We start from the raw sequence: 13,347 nt of genomic DNA, 5'->3' as shown, positions 1-13,347 counted from the left end.
ATCTCTGCAAAACTTGTGTCCAACTTCATGGGACCAAAAAAAAAAAAGGGGGGGGGGGGGAAGGCACTTCTCGGCTTCTGTGGCCTGTAAGCCTATCTTCAATACCTGGCAAATTGGTTGAAAGTATAGTAAATAACAGAATTATCAGACACGTAGATACACAATATGTTAGGGAAGAGTGAACATGGCTTCTGGAAAGAGAAGTCATGCCTCCCAACCTATAAGAATTCTTGGAGGGTGTCAACAAGAATGTGGACAAGGTTGATCCAGTCAATATTGTGTACTTGGACTGTCCAAAAAACCTTTGACGATGTCCCTCACCAAAAGCTTGTAAGAAAACTAAGCAGTCATGGGACAAGAAGGAAGATCCTCTCATGGATCAGTAACTGGTTAAAAGACCGGAAACAAAGAATAGAAATAAATGGTTACTTTTCACAACAGAGAAAGGTAAATAGCAGGGTCCCCCAAGGATCTACGGTGGGATCTGTGCTATTCAACATATTCATAAATGATCTGAAAAAGGGGGTGAACAATGAGGTGGCAGAATTGGAAAAGGTAAAAAAAAAAGAGGCAACAAAAATTATATGGGGTACAGCTCAGTTTACGTATGAGGAGAGATTTAAAAATGGGGGTCACATGGTACCCAAAAGGAAAATAACTGCTAAGTCCTGAATCTCCTCATTCCCACCATATCAAATTCACCTCTAATAAAACTTTCCTAGCAAATTGGCAATAAGGTTCTGTCATAGAAATTTAAATTAACCCCCTGGATAAACTTTAAACTGTTGAATATAGATTCCAATGAAAAAATGAGAGGCAACAAAAGCCTGAATCACTTAAGCAGATGAAAGGGGAGACCCCCAAGGCCACAGCAGAACCTAGCCCAGGATACTGCAGCACTGGAAGAAATATTCACAAACCAACTGGACTCAATCTCAAACGATATTTGGGACCTCTCTATATGATGTGAAATCCCAAATGGCTTGCTTAGAAAATGAGCTACAAAAGACTGCCATTTAAGCTAATGAGATTAAAGAAGAAACTGTCTCTTCAAAATTAAGACCAAACTCAAAGAAAAACAGGATGACTAGAAATAAAAGACCTTGAAGAAACCTTCATCTGTTGGCATTGCTGAAGGTCTAAAAGAGAAGGATATTATCAGTTTTCTTCAGAACCTGCTCCCTGACATATTTAAACTGCCCCCATTAGATACTGAAAGGGCCTATTGAATGCCTGGTACTAAAAGGCAGGAGTCTGTTTCAATAAAAAACCTTTGAAAGAATAGTAGATAGCTGATTACAAAACATTTTGTAAAAATCTGCTGGAAAGCCATCCATCCAAGGGGCATTGCTGGAATTCATATTTTTAATAGCCTGTTCGATCTCATGCATTGAGAAAGTTTTGTCCATAAATAACACTTGTTCAGAAGATAGGGTACTAAATTTATTAGTCAGATTGGACATCTGATTTATAAAAGCTTGATAGAATTGCCTAAACTGTTTATATCTATTAGTTCAAGGATGGGACTCCCATCTTCTTGTAATGAGGAAGATATATTATTGTTGGCTAGTTCCATTTTAAGTCTTCTGGCAAGTAGTTTACCTGCTTTATCTTTGTTTAACCCTACTGGGTATTAATTCGACTTGGCCGAGTAAGCATTCATTATATTTATATTTGGTGTTGATTAGATTTGACCTACAAGGTTTTTGTTATTTGGATCAGTCTTGTGCACTCTCTCCAACTCATCTATTTTCTTGGCCAGAGAGTCTTGTAACTTGAGTCTCTCTCTCCCCTTTTGGAAGGCATACTTTATGGATTGATCCGTTATAGTAGCTTTCAGAACATCCCAAAAGATGGCATCTGAGGTATGGGAGTGATCATTTTCTTGTATGAAATTAGAAATGACTGAATCAACTGTGCAATGAAATTTTGCATTGTTTAGTAGCTTCACCTAGAACAGGGGTTCTCAACCTTTTTCTTTCTGACACCCCCCCCCCCACACACACACACAACATGCTATAAAAACTCCACAGTCTACCTGTGCCACAACAATTGGTTTTCTGCATATAAAAGCTAGGGCCAGCGTTATGGGGTAGCAAGCAGGGCATCAATGGGGTTCCATGCCAAAGGGCCTCCCGCGAAGCTACATTGCTCAGGCTTCAGCTTCAGCGCCAGGTGGTGGGGTTCAGGGCCCTGGGATTCAGACCCATGTGTGGGGGGGCGGGTTTCTGCCCTGGACCCTGCGAGTCTAATGCTGACCCTGCTTGGTAGAGTCCCTGAAACCTGCTCTCTGCCTCCCAGGGCCCCTCTTGAGACCCACTGACCTAGAAGACATTAATAAGGTGTAATCAGTGTCTATAGAAAGTAGAGTTGGAGCATGATCTGAAATTAATATAGTATCAATAGTTGCTTCTAGGCATGCTGGAATCAGTTCTAAAGACACAAGAAAAATTCTGGAGAAAGATGAATGTACTGTAGAGAAGTATTTATAGTCATTCTCCTTGCGGTGTCTCAGTCTCCATATATCTTTTAAAACGATTCATTCATTAATAATGAGGGTTGGCCTATTGTGCTTTGAGAGCTGAGTCTCATGTAATTGGATTTGTACAGATGTCTATCTAATGTAGCATTGCAGTCGTTTCCCTGTTTGTGTAGGTACGCAGCCACTACCCATGAGGACTTTGGAGAATACTCGGAGGGGCTGTAGAAAGTCCAAAGGGTAGTACTCTGTACTGGCAATGATCATTCCCCATGATGAATCTGAGGAACTGTCTGTGAGCCGGGTGTATGAAGTGAAAATATGCATCTTGGAGGTCAAGGGCTGAGAACCAGTCCCTCTGTTCCAGTGCTGGGATAATGGTTGATAGTGTAACCATCTTGTAGTGTTGTAGTTTGATTAACTTGTTGAAGTTTTATAGGTCTAGGATCGATCTCCACCTGCCAGATTTCTTTTGGGTCAGAAAATAATGGGAATAAAAACCCTTCCTTTGGTGTTGGGATGGGACTGATTCTCTGGCTCCCAGCTGCAGAAGGTGATTTATTTATTCTCGTAGAAGGTTTTCATGTGAACGGTCCCTGAAGAGGGACAGGGAGGAGGTTGGGCGGATGGGATTGATAGGAATGGGATGAAACATCTTTTGTTCATGATTTCTAGGACCCACTTGTCGAAGTGATAAGATACCAGGATGGACAGAAAGGGGCTGAGCAGTCATCAAACTGGGGGGTTGTTGAAGATGGTTGCAGTGACTGGAAGTGCAGTGACTGGAAGCGGGGGAGGCTTCTCAAGGCCCTGAACAAACCTTCAGAATTGTTGTTTGGATGTGGCGGTGTGAGAGGTGGCTACAATTGCTTTGAGGCTTCAATTGTCTGAGCTTCGTATGGAGCCTGTGTTGGCTTCATTGTGTGTCATATTGTCAATGAGAAGTTAAAGGTGGAGGTAGGGACCTTGTGACAGGTTGGTATTTCCACAGACATCTCTTTGGTGCTGGCATATATATACTGAGAGCAGAGAGTTGCTCGAGAGTCCTTTAGGGAATGTAGGGACTCATCCATGCATTTGGCAAATAGCTTGGAACCTCCAAAGGATAGGTCCTCAACTGTGGTTTGCACTTACTTATGGAAACCGGAGAAGTGCAGCCATCATGCTCGTCTCATCATTACAGCTGTCGCGATGGAATGGGCAGCAGTATCAGCAGAGTCCAAAGAGGCTTGTACAGCCGTATGGGCCAACAAGTGTCCTTCAGACATGCGTGCCCGGAGTTGCTACTTCTTATCGTGGGAGATGCTGACAGAACTCCTGTATCTTAGAATAGTTCATGTGATTGTATTTGGCCTTATTCGCCTCATAATTGGAGATACCAAACTGCAGCATGGCAGAGGAATAAGCCTTGTGACCAAAAAGGTCTAATCGCTTCCAGTCCCTGTCATAGGGAGTTGACCTTGGGTAGTATTGGTGCCCCTTCTCATGTGCTGCATTGATGACCAGGGCGTTTGCAGTGGGGTGGGGAAAAAATTCCATGTTCTTAGTGGGAACATAATATTTTTTGTCCGCCCACTTGCAGGTTGGTGGGATGGATGCTGGGATCTGCCAGAGCATCTGACCAGGTGCAAGAGGGTCTCATTGATAGGGAGGGCTGTCTTCACCGATGTAGAGGCATGCAGCTTGTGCTGTTGCTCTTTCACTTCCTCCAGAGGGATCTGGAGGGAGTCTATGATCCTGCGGAACAGCTCTTGGAAATGTCTGAAATCATCTGCTGACGTAAGGTGTGAAGGCATGATAGCCTCATCGGGGGAAGAGGACGAAAAGAGGAGTGTTGGTTTAATCTCCTCCAGTTCTTATTCCTGTTCCTCTACTGGTAGTGGATCAGCCTCTGGTGGTCAAGAGATGGATGAGGATGGTGAATGCAGGTGTATCCAGCTCTGTTCTATGGGAGGCTTTAGAAAATGTGCTCTGCACATAGCCCAGTATGGCCCGATGAGGGGATTGGATCCATGGGAATCCATACCAGGGCCCTGATTCGGTCCCAGTTTCCAAGCTGTGAGGACATGCAGAGGATGCTTTTCGAGTATGTCCCAAATATAAAGATGGGACGAAGTATTCCTCCTCTTCCTTACAGGGGAAGGATGGTGCAGTCTTCAGAGGGGAAAAGGTATTAGTGCTGTGACACCGGAGAAGAGATGTGAGGTGGAGAGCTTGTGTCTGAGTAGCGGCAACTCAAGCATGTCAGATACCATCAGATGTTTTGGGTAACTGAACTCCTGTGGAGGAGGGAGGAGCATCATCGCCTGGTGGTGTCGGAGGAGCGGGGGAGGGAATGCATTCTCTGGAACAGCCAGCAGATAGAACAGATTTACTTGGAGCCAAAGGCTAATCCAGTCCTGAGGGTCTCATCAGTGCCAGTGTTCACATCAGTGCCGAGGGCTTGCTTAGTGCCACGAATTTGCTCAGCGCTGCTACAGATGTCGTGCCAATAGAGATGTCAGCGCTGAAGCGCCTAAACTTGATTTGGTTGGGGCGGTCGGTACCATTTTTGAATGTCCCACACTGTGCTCCTCTGTGTCAAGAGTCAGTGCAGTTGCCTTTGGGAATACCCATTTAGGGTCCTTAGACCTCTCCTTAGCTCCGGTACCGGAGGTGCTCAGACAGTCACAGGAGCTATGTCTCACCCCTGAAGAAGTTGAGGGTATTGAATTCACAGTGTTCTGCCAGACTGTTCCTTTGAGGGCAAGGTGGTGGCCCGTTTCTTCCCAGCTGCATGGGAAACAGAGGATTTTCTCTTGGAAGGATGCAGCGAGTGAGGGTCAGTTGACGATCTAGCTGAGCATGAGTGCCCCATGGGCAAGGTATCTGGACCAGGGTCCCAGCTGGCCGCAGGGACCTCTCCTTAAAAGGGCTTTCAGGTTTGAAAGGGCAGGAAGCAGGAAAAAACGTATTCTAAGCTAAGAACTAACAGAGAGGGAAGTACGAGGAAAATTTTATTTTATTTTATTTTATTTTTAGGAGAAGAGGACATTTAAAGGAAAGGAGTAACTATTCAGGTAAACAGGTAAGGGTACTATCTTCGGGCTCAGAGGATAGAAGGGCTCTGCTCAGGATTCTGTCCCAGACCAAAGATGGTTATGAAGGAACCAAGGGCAGTTGGACTGCTCAGCCTATAGATGCCACTCATGGCACAAGATGGGGACGAGCAAATGTGCAGTCCAATGAGCACTGCTACCAAAGATCCCCGATCCTAGTCGCAGGGGGTGCTGCCGCACCTATAGTGGAGCACCTGTAGGGACGCTACACAAAGAAGAACTTATAGGTGACTTAATGCTTAGCAATACCCTCTCAATCTCGGTCAAAGAAAAATGGGAAAAAGAACTTAAGCTTAGTATCTCAATAGAAACCTGGGAGGATATCTGGCATACTGTGAAAGATACTTCAAGTTCTTCATCCTTGCAATTCTTCCAGGACAAAATATTTAACAGGTACTGCTGGACTTTAGAACATTTGCTTAAGGCTAGATTGGCAACACATAGCAAATGCTAGAGATGCAAATACCCACATATCAACGTTTTGCACATCCTCTATACCTATCAAAAATGCACGTGTTCTGGAACACCTTATTCTGTGCTCTCTCAAAAACTTAAATGTCACTATCTTTCCTTCTCCAAACTTGTGTGTTTTATGGGTGCCAGACAAACTGGTATTATCAGTTAACATTAAGAAATAGATTGCAGTACTATTCTAGCAGCCAAAAGAATTATTTTGAGAAAATAGAAATCTGCAATTCCTCCCTCATATACAGACTGGCTTAGTGAGCTCTTTGCTACTGCATTAATGGAAAAAATGACCACTTGGAAAAAATATGAGTAGGGCCCTACCGAATTCATGGTCCATTTTGGGCAATTTCACAGTCATAGGATTTTTAAAAATCGTAAATTTAATGACTTCTGAAATCTCACAGTGTTGTAATTGTAGGCATCCTGACCCAAAAAGGAGTTGTGGGGGGTCGCAAGGTTATCGTAGGGGGGTTTGTGGTACTGCTACCCTTACTTCTGCCGCTGGATGTGGTGCTGCTTTCAGAGTTGGGGAGCTGGAGAGGGACAGCTGCTGGCCAGAAGCCTAGTTTTGAAGGCAGAGCCACCACCAGCGCAGAAGTAAGGATGGCATGGTAAGGTATTGCAACCCATACTTCTGTGCTGCTGCCTGCAGAGCTGGGCCCTCAGACAGCAGCCACCACTCTCTGGCCGCCCAGCTCTGAAAGCAGCAACACAGAAGTAAGAGTGGGATGGGATGGTATTGCCATCCTTACTTCTGCTCTGCTGCTGGCGGGCGCTGCCTTCAGAGCTAGGTGCCAGGCCAACAGCCACCACTCTCCGGCCACCCAGCTCTGAAGGCAGCGCAGAAGTGAAGGTGGCAATATCGTACCCCCCGCAACTCCCTTTTGGGTCAGGACCCCCAATTTGAGAAACACTTGTCCGCCCCATGTAATCTGTATAGTAGAGGGTAAAAGCACACAAAAAAGACTAGATTTCATGGGGGAAAACCAGATTTCACGGGTTGACAGTGCATTGCGTGAAAAAATACTTTCTTGTGTGTGTTTTAAACGTGCTACCTAAGAGGGCATATGACAAAGATCTATAAAATCATGAATAGTATAGAGAAAGTGAATAGAAACACTTGCCCTGTTCTGTTAATTCCATCTGACATAGGCCACTGGATACCGGCTAGATGGACCATTGGTCTGACCCAGTATGTTCTTCTTGAATACTGAGGTACATGAGAAGAGTTTTAATGGACATAAGCCACACTTTGGCTGCCTACACCCTACACTCAGTTACCTCTTTTAAGACTTAGCTGGGAGTATCCCACATCACTCTAATTAACTGACCACACTCTAGTGTTTATGTCCTGTATAATTTTTGTTTGTTTTACTGGACTAACCCTTGTATATTTTCAGGATGATTTTTTTTGTTGTAAACACCACATTCATTTGTTCCTTTTTGTTCAGTTTAATTGCCATTTGTTAGCTAGTTACCTCAAGTAGTATCCCTGCAGTGTATCACAGTTCACTTTGGAAACACAATAGTTAAATAAAGAAACTTAAAGCACTCCATAAACCTTCAGTCACTCCAGCAGGAAGCAATTTTAAATTATTACAGCTTTTTCAATTGATGAAAGCACTTAAATCTTGAAGTGATGGTGTTTCTGTGTGCGTTTAGCAAACAGTGATTTTTTTTAAAAAAAAGGCATTTATACATGCTCTTCACTTCAGAAGTTATCAGCTCTTCAACCCTGCCTAGCGCAGAGCAATTGGAAAGCATTGAAGCGTTTCAGATCTGCACATGCTACTTAGTCTACTGAAGAGAAGAGTTATAAACTTCAGTGTTACACACTGTGTGTCTAAAATACCAGAGTTCTAATGCGTTTACTTCATTAAAACTATCCGTACTAAAATACAGTAGAAGGATCCTTGCTATACTACTCAAATCTTCCTTTTCAAATGTCAAACTACTTAACTACAATTTATAGTTTTCCCTCTTCTCTGAATAATACTAATTATCTACATTTCTTACATTTATACCTTTCATAATAATTTTTTTTGGGCATTCATTAGCACTTTGCATGTTCAAAGCATTGTATAGATTTTAACTAATGTTATATTTTGTGAGCTATATGTATGAAAATATATTTCTATAGTATGTTCTGGCCAAAGATCTCAAAGCATTTGACTAACAATAATTCAGCTTCATAACATCTCTATGATGTTATATTCTCACCATTTCATAAATGTAGAAAGTGAGGCATGGATAAAAAGTCTGCAGCAGAGCTGGGAATAAAAGCCATAGTACCCAACTCCCATCCCTATATTTGAGTCAGAAGACCATGCTTTAGTTACATCAGGACAAAATGGTATCGCTTTCTGTGTTTTCAAAAATCTCTATTTCACAGTGAACAACAAGAGAATGTCTGTAATGAGTGGTGGACAAATACTGAGAAGTTATTTACAAACATTTCAGGAATTCTAAATCACATTTCAATTTGACTACACTCAAGACTTTTTGATCATTTACATAAGCAATTTTCGTTCACTTGTATTCATGTAAATGCAACTGTTTGTGTAAAAATATGCTTGCTCCTGCAAGAACACATATTTGTGCTAGAAGTGCGCGCCTTAACATCTTGTAGTGGTGGGATTGGGTATGCATATAGTAGAGAAAGAGCAAGGACAGAAAGTGATTTATTTTAAAAACAGAAAAATGCATCATCTGATCAGAGAACTCAAATACCATATGACCTAGGTGACCAAAAACAAAGCTCAAAGAGATACTGAATATTCAAAACAATACTCACAGTTTGAGAGCATTACACAAAAAATATTTGAACAATTTTGAATAACCAACAAATCTGAAGGAGGCATGATATGCTCACAATTTCCAAACAGATAAAGGGGTTAATTCAAACAACAAATTGTTTGCTGAGAATAGTTCTACAGTTATTTATTACTATTTTTTGTGGTAACACCTAGCAGCCTTAATCTATGACTAATCTGTAAGGAATATGAGCTAGTTTTGTGTGTGTTTTTCAACAAGAAATTTTCACAGGATTTTGCCATTATATTGCAATGTAAATATCGAATATTTTATATGTTGTAGAATTAATCTGTTTTTCATTTATGAAGAATCATTTTTCTGGCTTATCACTTTGACCACTTAACCCCCTTCTCTGAATCCCTCCACTGGCTCCCTCTTTCCCACTGTACAAGCCCAGACTATTTGTCTCCACTTTTAAGGTTGTTCACTGACTATCCCCACTCTAGGAACCCTTATGTTCTAGTCAGCTGGTGATCCCTGCTTTTGCTCTGCCAACATTATCAGTTCATCTGTCAGCTTTTCCAATGTGTATTTTTATGCTTTCTGCCATGCAACCTATTATGCATGGGAGGAGCTCCCTCTTAAAAAACAAACACCGAGTCCCTACAATACCTTCTTCTCTTAAAAACCACCTATACTGTGATTCCTTTAAAACACATAAGAACAGTTACAACAAGGAGTCTGGTGGCACCTTAAAGACTAACAGATTTATTTGGGCATAAGCTTTCGTGAGTAAAAACCTCACTTCTTCGGATGCATAGAGTGAAAGTTACAGATGCAGGCATTATATACTGACACATGGAGAGCAGGGAGTTACTTCACAAGTGGAGAACCAGTGTTGACAGGGCCAATTCAATCAGGGTGGATGTAGTCCACTCCCAATAATAGATGAGGAGGTGTCAATTCCAGGAGAGGAAAAGCTGCTTCTGTAGTGAGCCAGCCACTCCCAGTCCCTATTCAAGCCCAGATTAATGCTGTTGAATTTGCAACTAAAATTCATTTGCAAATGAATATAATGCCTGCATCTGTAACTTTCACTCTATGCATCCGAAGAAGTGAGGTTTTTACTCACGAAAGCTTATGCCCAAATAAATCTGTTAGTCTTTAAGGTGCCACCAGACTCCTTGTTGTTTTTGTAGATACAGACTAACACGGCTACCCCCGATACATAAGAACAGTTAGGCAGTTGGTAGGCTATGATCACTCCTAAGTATAGTAAACATAACTGGCTTATTATTGTTAACTTGTGCTTCCCTGCCCGTTTGCCGTATCTACCTGTTGCCTTTCATCTTATAGTTAGATTGCAAGTTCTTTAGGGCAGGCACCATCTATTTATTGTATTCATAGACTCCAAGGTCAGAAAGGACCATTGTGATCATCTAGTTTGACTTCTTGTATGACACAGGCCATAGAACTTCCCAAAAATAATTACTGTTTGAAGAAGAGAAGGTTTTTGTTAAAAAACCCAATCTTGATTTTAAATTCAGAAAATGCAGAAATTAATTCATCCAAGATGAACAACACAGGATCAAGGAAATAATACATTTCAGAAGGTGAATAGCTTTTATTTTTTTCCTTTTACATTTTTTCCCCATAGGAAGTGCAACAGTGGATAAGTCCAATGGCCCGGGAGTAAGCTGGCTAGCAAAAGAGGCTTCAGTATAAGGAACAAGACTTTGCAACAAGCTGCTATGGAACACCTTATTTACCCGGAAAGTTTCTTCCTAACCAACACTACTTAGAGGCTAACTTATAAATGTTTATATTCCTTCCAAAACTTGTTTTTAAATCCTTACTCTAATTCTAGATATGCTTGTTATCCACATAAACATCCAATCTGTTTGTGAAGTCTTCTAAGCTCTTGACCTCCATGAGATCATGACAATGCATTCCTCCAAGCTAATTGTGCATTCTGTGAAAATGTATTTTCTTTCATCAGTTTTTACATTTTCTGCCTTTCATTTCAGTTTCATTTAACATTCCTTTGTTCTTATATTATGAGAACGGATTAATAGATTTGCCTAATCTACCTTCTCTACACCATTCAGTATTTTGTATACCTTTATTGTATTCCCTCTTACTTGTGTCTTCTCTAAAGCCCAGATTCAGGAAAGCATCCCTATCCACCAAGCATATAAGCACATGCTTAAATCCAATTAAAGTCTAGGGAATTTAAGCATATGTTTAAATTTAAGTTCATGCTTTCTTGAAGAGGGATATACTTAACCATATACTTAGTGCATACCTGACTTGGGGCCTCTGGTGCCAGACCCAATCTTTTCAATCACTCTTCACATGGAAGTTTTTCCATGCCTCTAATAATGTTGTTGCCCATCTTTGAGCCACCTCTGTTTCTGCCACAGTGGATAAAAATCAATGATTTATTTAAAAAAAAATTAAAGCAGATTCTTTTATTGAAATAAGATTTTTTAATTTAAATTCAATTAACCAATTAAATAACCTTATTTAAAATTAAATCAGAAATTGACAACCTATGTTAAGCCCTATACTTACTAACACTTATTTAAATAATCTAAATTAAATACAAAAATAATATTAAGCAGTACATATTGGTTGTCAAGTTTTAAAGAAAATCAAACTCCCAACCACATGGAAATCACTGGCTAAGCACCTGGAACTTGAATTTGTTGAAGTGCTGAACCAGTTTTTGACAGCAAGACCCTTCTCTGCTGGTGCAGAGAGAATATTTTCTTTATTTCAGTTAATTCAACTAGTTCAGTTCAATGACTAGTTCATTCAAACTTAATAAACTAGTTGGAAGATAAAAAAAAAAAAAAAAAACACAGGAAGGCTTGTTTTCCTCTTCCAATCTATGAATAAAAACTAGGTGAAATAGGGTAAATTCTACTAGTTCTAAAAACTTGAAGGACATGATAATCAGAAACGATCAGTTCAATTTACTAACTACAGGCAATACCGTCTTCGTTTAATAAATTAGTTATAAATGCAAAACATGTTTTGATAAACTTTTTGATAAAAAAAATTTCTTAGGTATCTAGCATATTTAAGGTAGTTCTACTTAATTTTTAAAAGCTGTTTTTTGTGCACTATTAAATTTGAATTTCCAATAAAAAATAAATTAAATAATCTATTAAACAGGAAATGTATCATTCACCATTTTCTAACATAAACATGTAAAAAATTAAGAATCTGAATAAATCTAAGGTAAGCTATATAACTGCTTAAAAACATGTATAGATGTAGTGCACCCTCCTAGTTAGCAGAAAGAAGCACCAAATTTAGTGTAAAGGCTATATTTAGTTGCCAATCAACATACTTTAATAGTTACCAACCAATGAAATCAACCTCTCGCTAGGAAAATAACTAAAAAGTACAAATGCAAGACTCAATCATAATCTATTATTTAAATCCAGGCTTCCTGCTTGCTGATTTAAATCATTATTAAGATTGGTGACCTAACTCACTGTCAAAACAATCCACCCTGGTTTCTGCTCTCTCTTGTCTTAAATAAGGTGACTAGAACTAATCACATTACTCCAGCTAAGGGTATACCACTGATTTATACAATGGCATTGCAATATGCTCTGTCCATCCTATTCCCTAAGCATTCCAAAATATTATTTTTAATGTAATGTAGTCAAAAATACATTTATAATATATTTATCCTATATTTGAAACCCATTTCCCACTTTCTAGGGCACTTCATTCCAACAACACAATCTTAAAACACCAGTGGACATACAGTTCTTTAACCCAGAGCAGCCGTGTTAGTCTGTATCCGCAAAAAGAACAGGAGTACTTGTGGCACCTTAGAGACTAACAAATTTATTTGAGCATAAGCTTTCGTGGGCTACAGCCCACTTCATCAGATGCATAGAATGGAACATATAGTAAGAAGCTATAAATACATACAGAGAACATGAAAAGGTGGAGCCGGAGGGAAAAAAAATTTTGTAGTGATCATCAAGTTATTGAATCTATTTTCCCATGTTAAGTATCCTCACACCTTCTTGTCAACTGTCTAAAATGGGCCATCTTGATTATCACTACAAAAGTTTTTTTTTCCTTCTCCTGCCGATAATAGCACAACTTAATTAATTAGCCTCTTACAGTTGGTATGGCTACTTCCACCTTTTCCATGTTCTCTGTATGTATATATATCTTCTTACTATATGTTCCATTCTATGCATCTGATGAAGTAGGCTGTAGCCCACGAAAGCTTAAGCTCAAATAAATTTGTTAGTCTCTAAGGTGACACAAGTATTCCTGTTCTTTTTATAAATGAATATCTGAGACCCTGTTTAAAAAATATACTATAAAAACACCTCACCAATGTCATTCTGAGTGGAATTACATAAAAATTCTATTTTCATTAATAACAACTTTGTGAGAAAGGGTCTCTGATATACTAGCCATATCTTTTGTTAAGCAGCTGAAGGCCTTCTGCAAGCAGGCTTGAAAGCCTAAAGAGAAAAACCGGAACTACTAGATATAAATGTATATTTT

General features: G+C 40.1%; 1 protein-coding gene across 16 annotated transcripts in view; it reads right to left on the bottom strand.

Moving 5' to 3' along the window:
- The window catches only part of L3MBTL3 (L3MBTL histone methyl-lysine binding protein 3), a 166,683-nt gene that overhangs the window by 142,081 nt on the left and 11,255 nt on the right, over window positions 1-13,347 (bottom strand). For 3 of the 16 annotated variants that reach the window (XM_065588578.1, XM_065588574.1, XM_065588575.1), the window contains exon 3: window positions 11,105-11,213. The exons of the other annotated variants lie outside the window; for them this stretch is intronic. The gene's annotated coding sequence lies outside the window, so the exon portion shown is untranslated. The remainder of the gene's footprint in view (window positions 1-11,104; window positions 11,214-13,347) is intronic. 16 annotated transcript variants of the gene reach the window in all.

Source organism: Chrysemys picta, chromosome 3 (genome assembly GCF_011386835.1).
Source record: "Chrysemys picta bellii isolate R12L10 chromosome 3, ASM1138683v2, whole genome shotgun sequence".
NCBI lineage: Eukaryota > Metazoa > Chordata > Testudines > Emydidae > Chrysemys > Chrysemys picta.
This window is presented reverse-complemented; position numbering and strand designations above follow the sequence as displayed.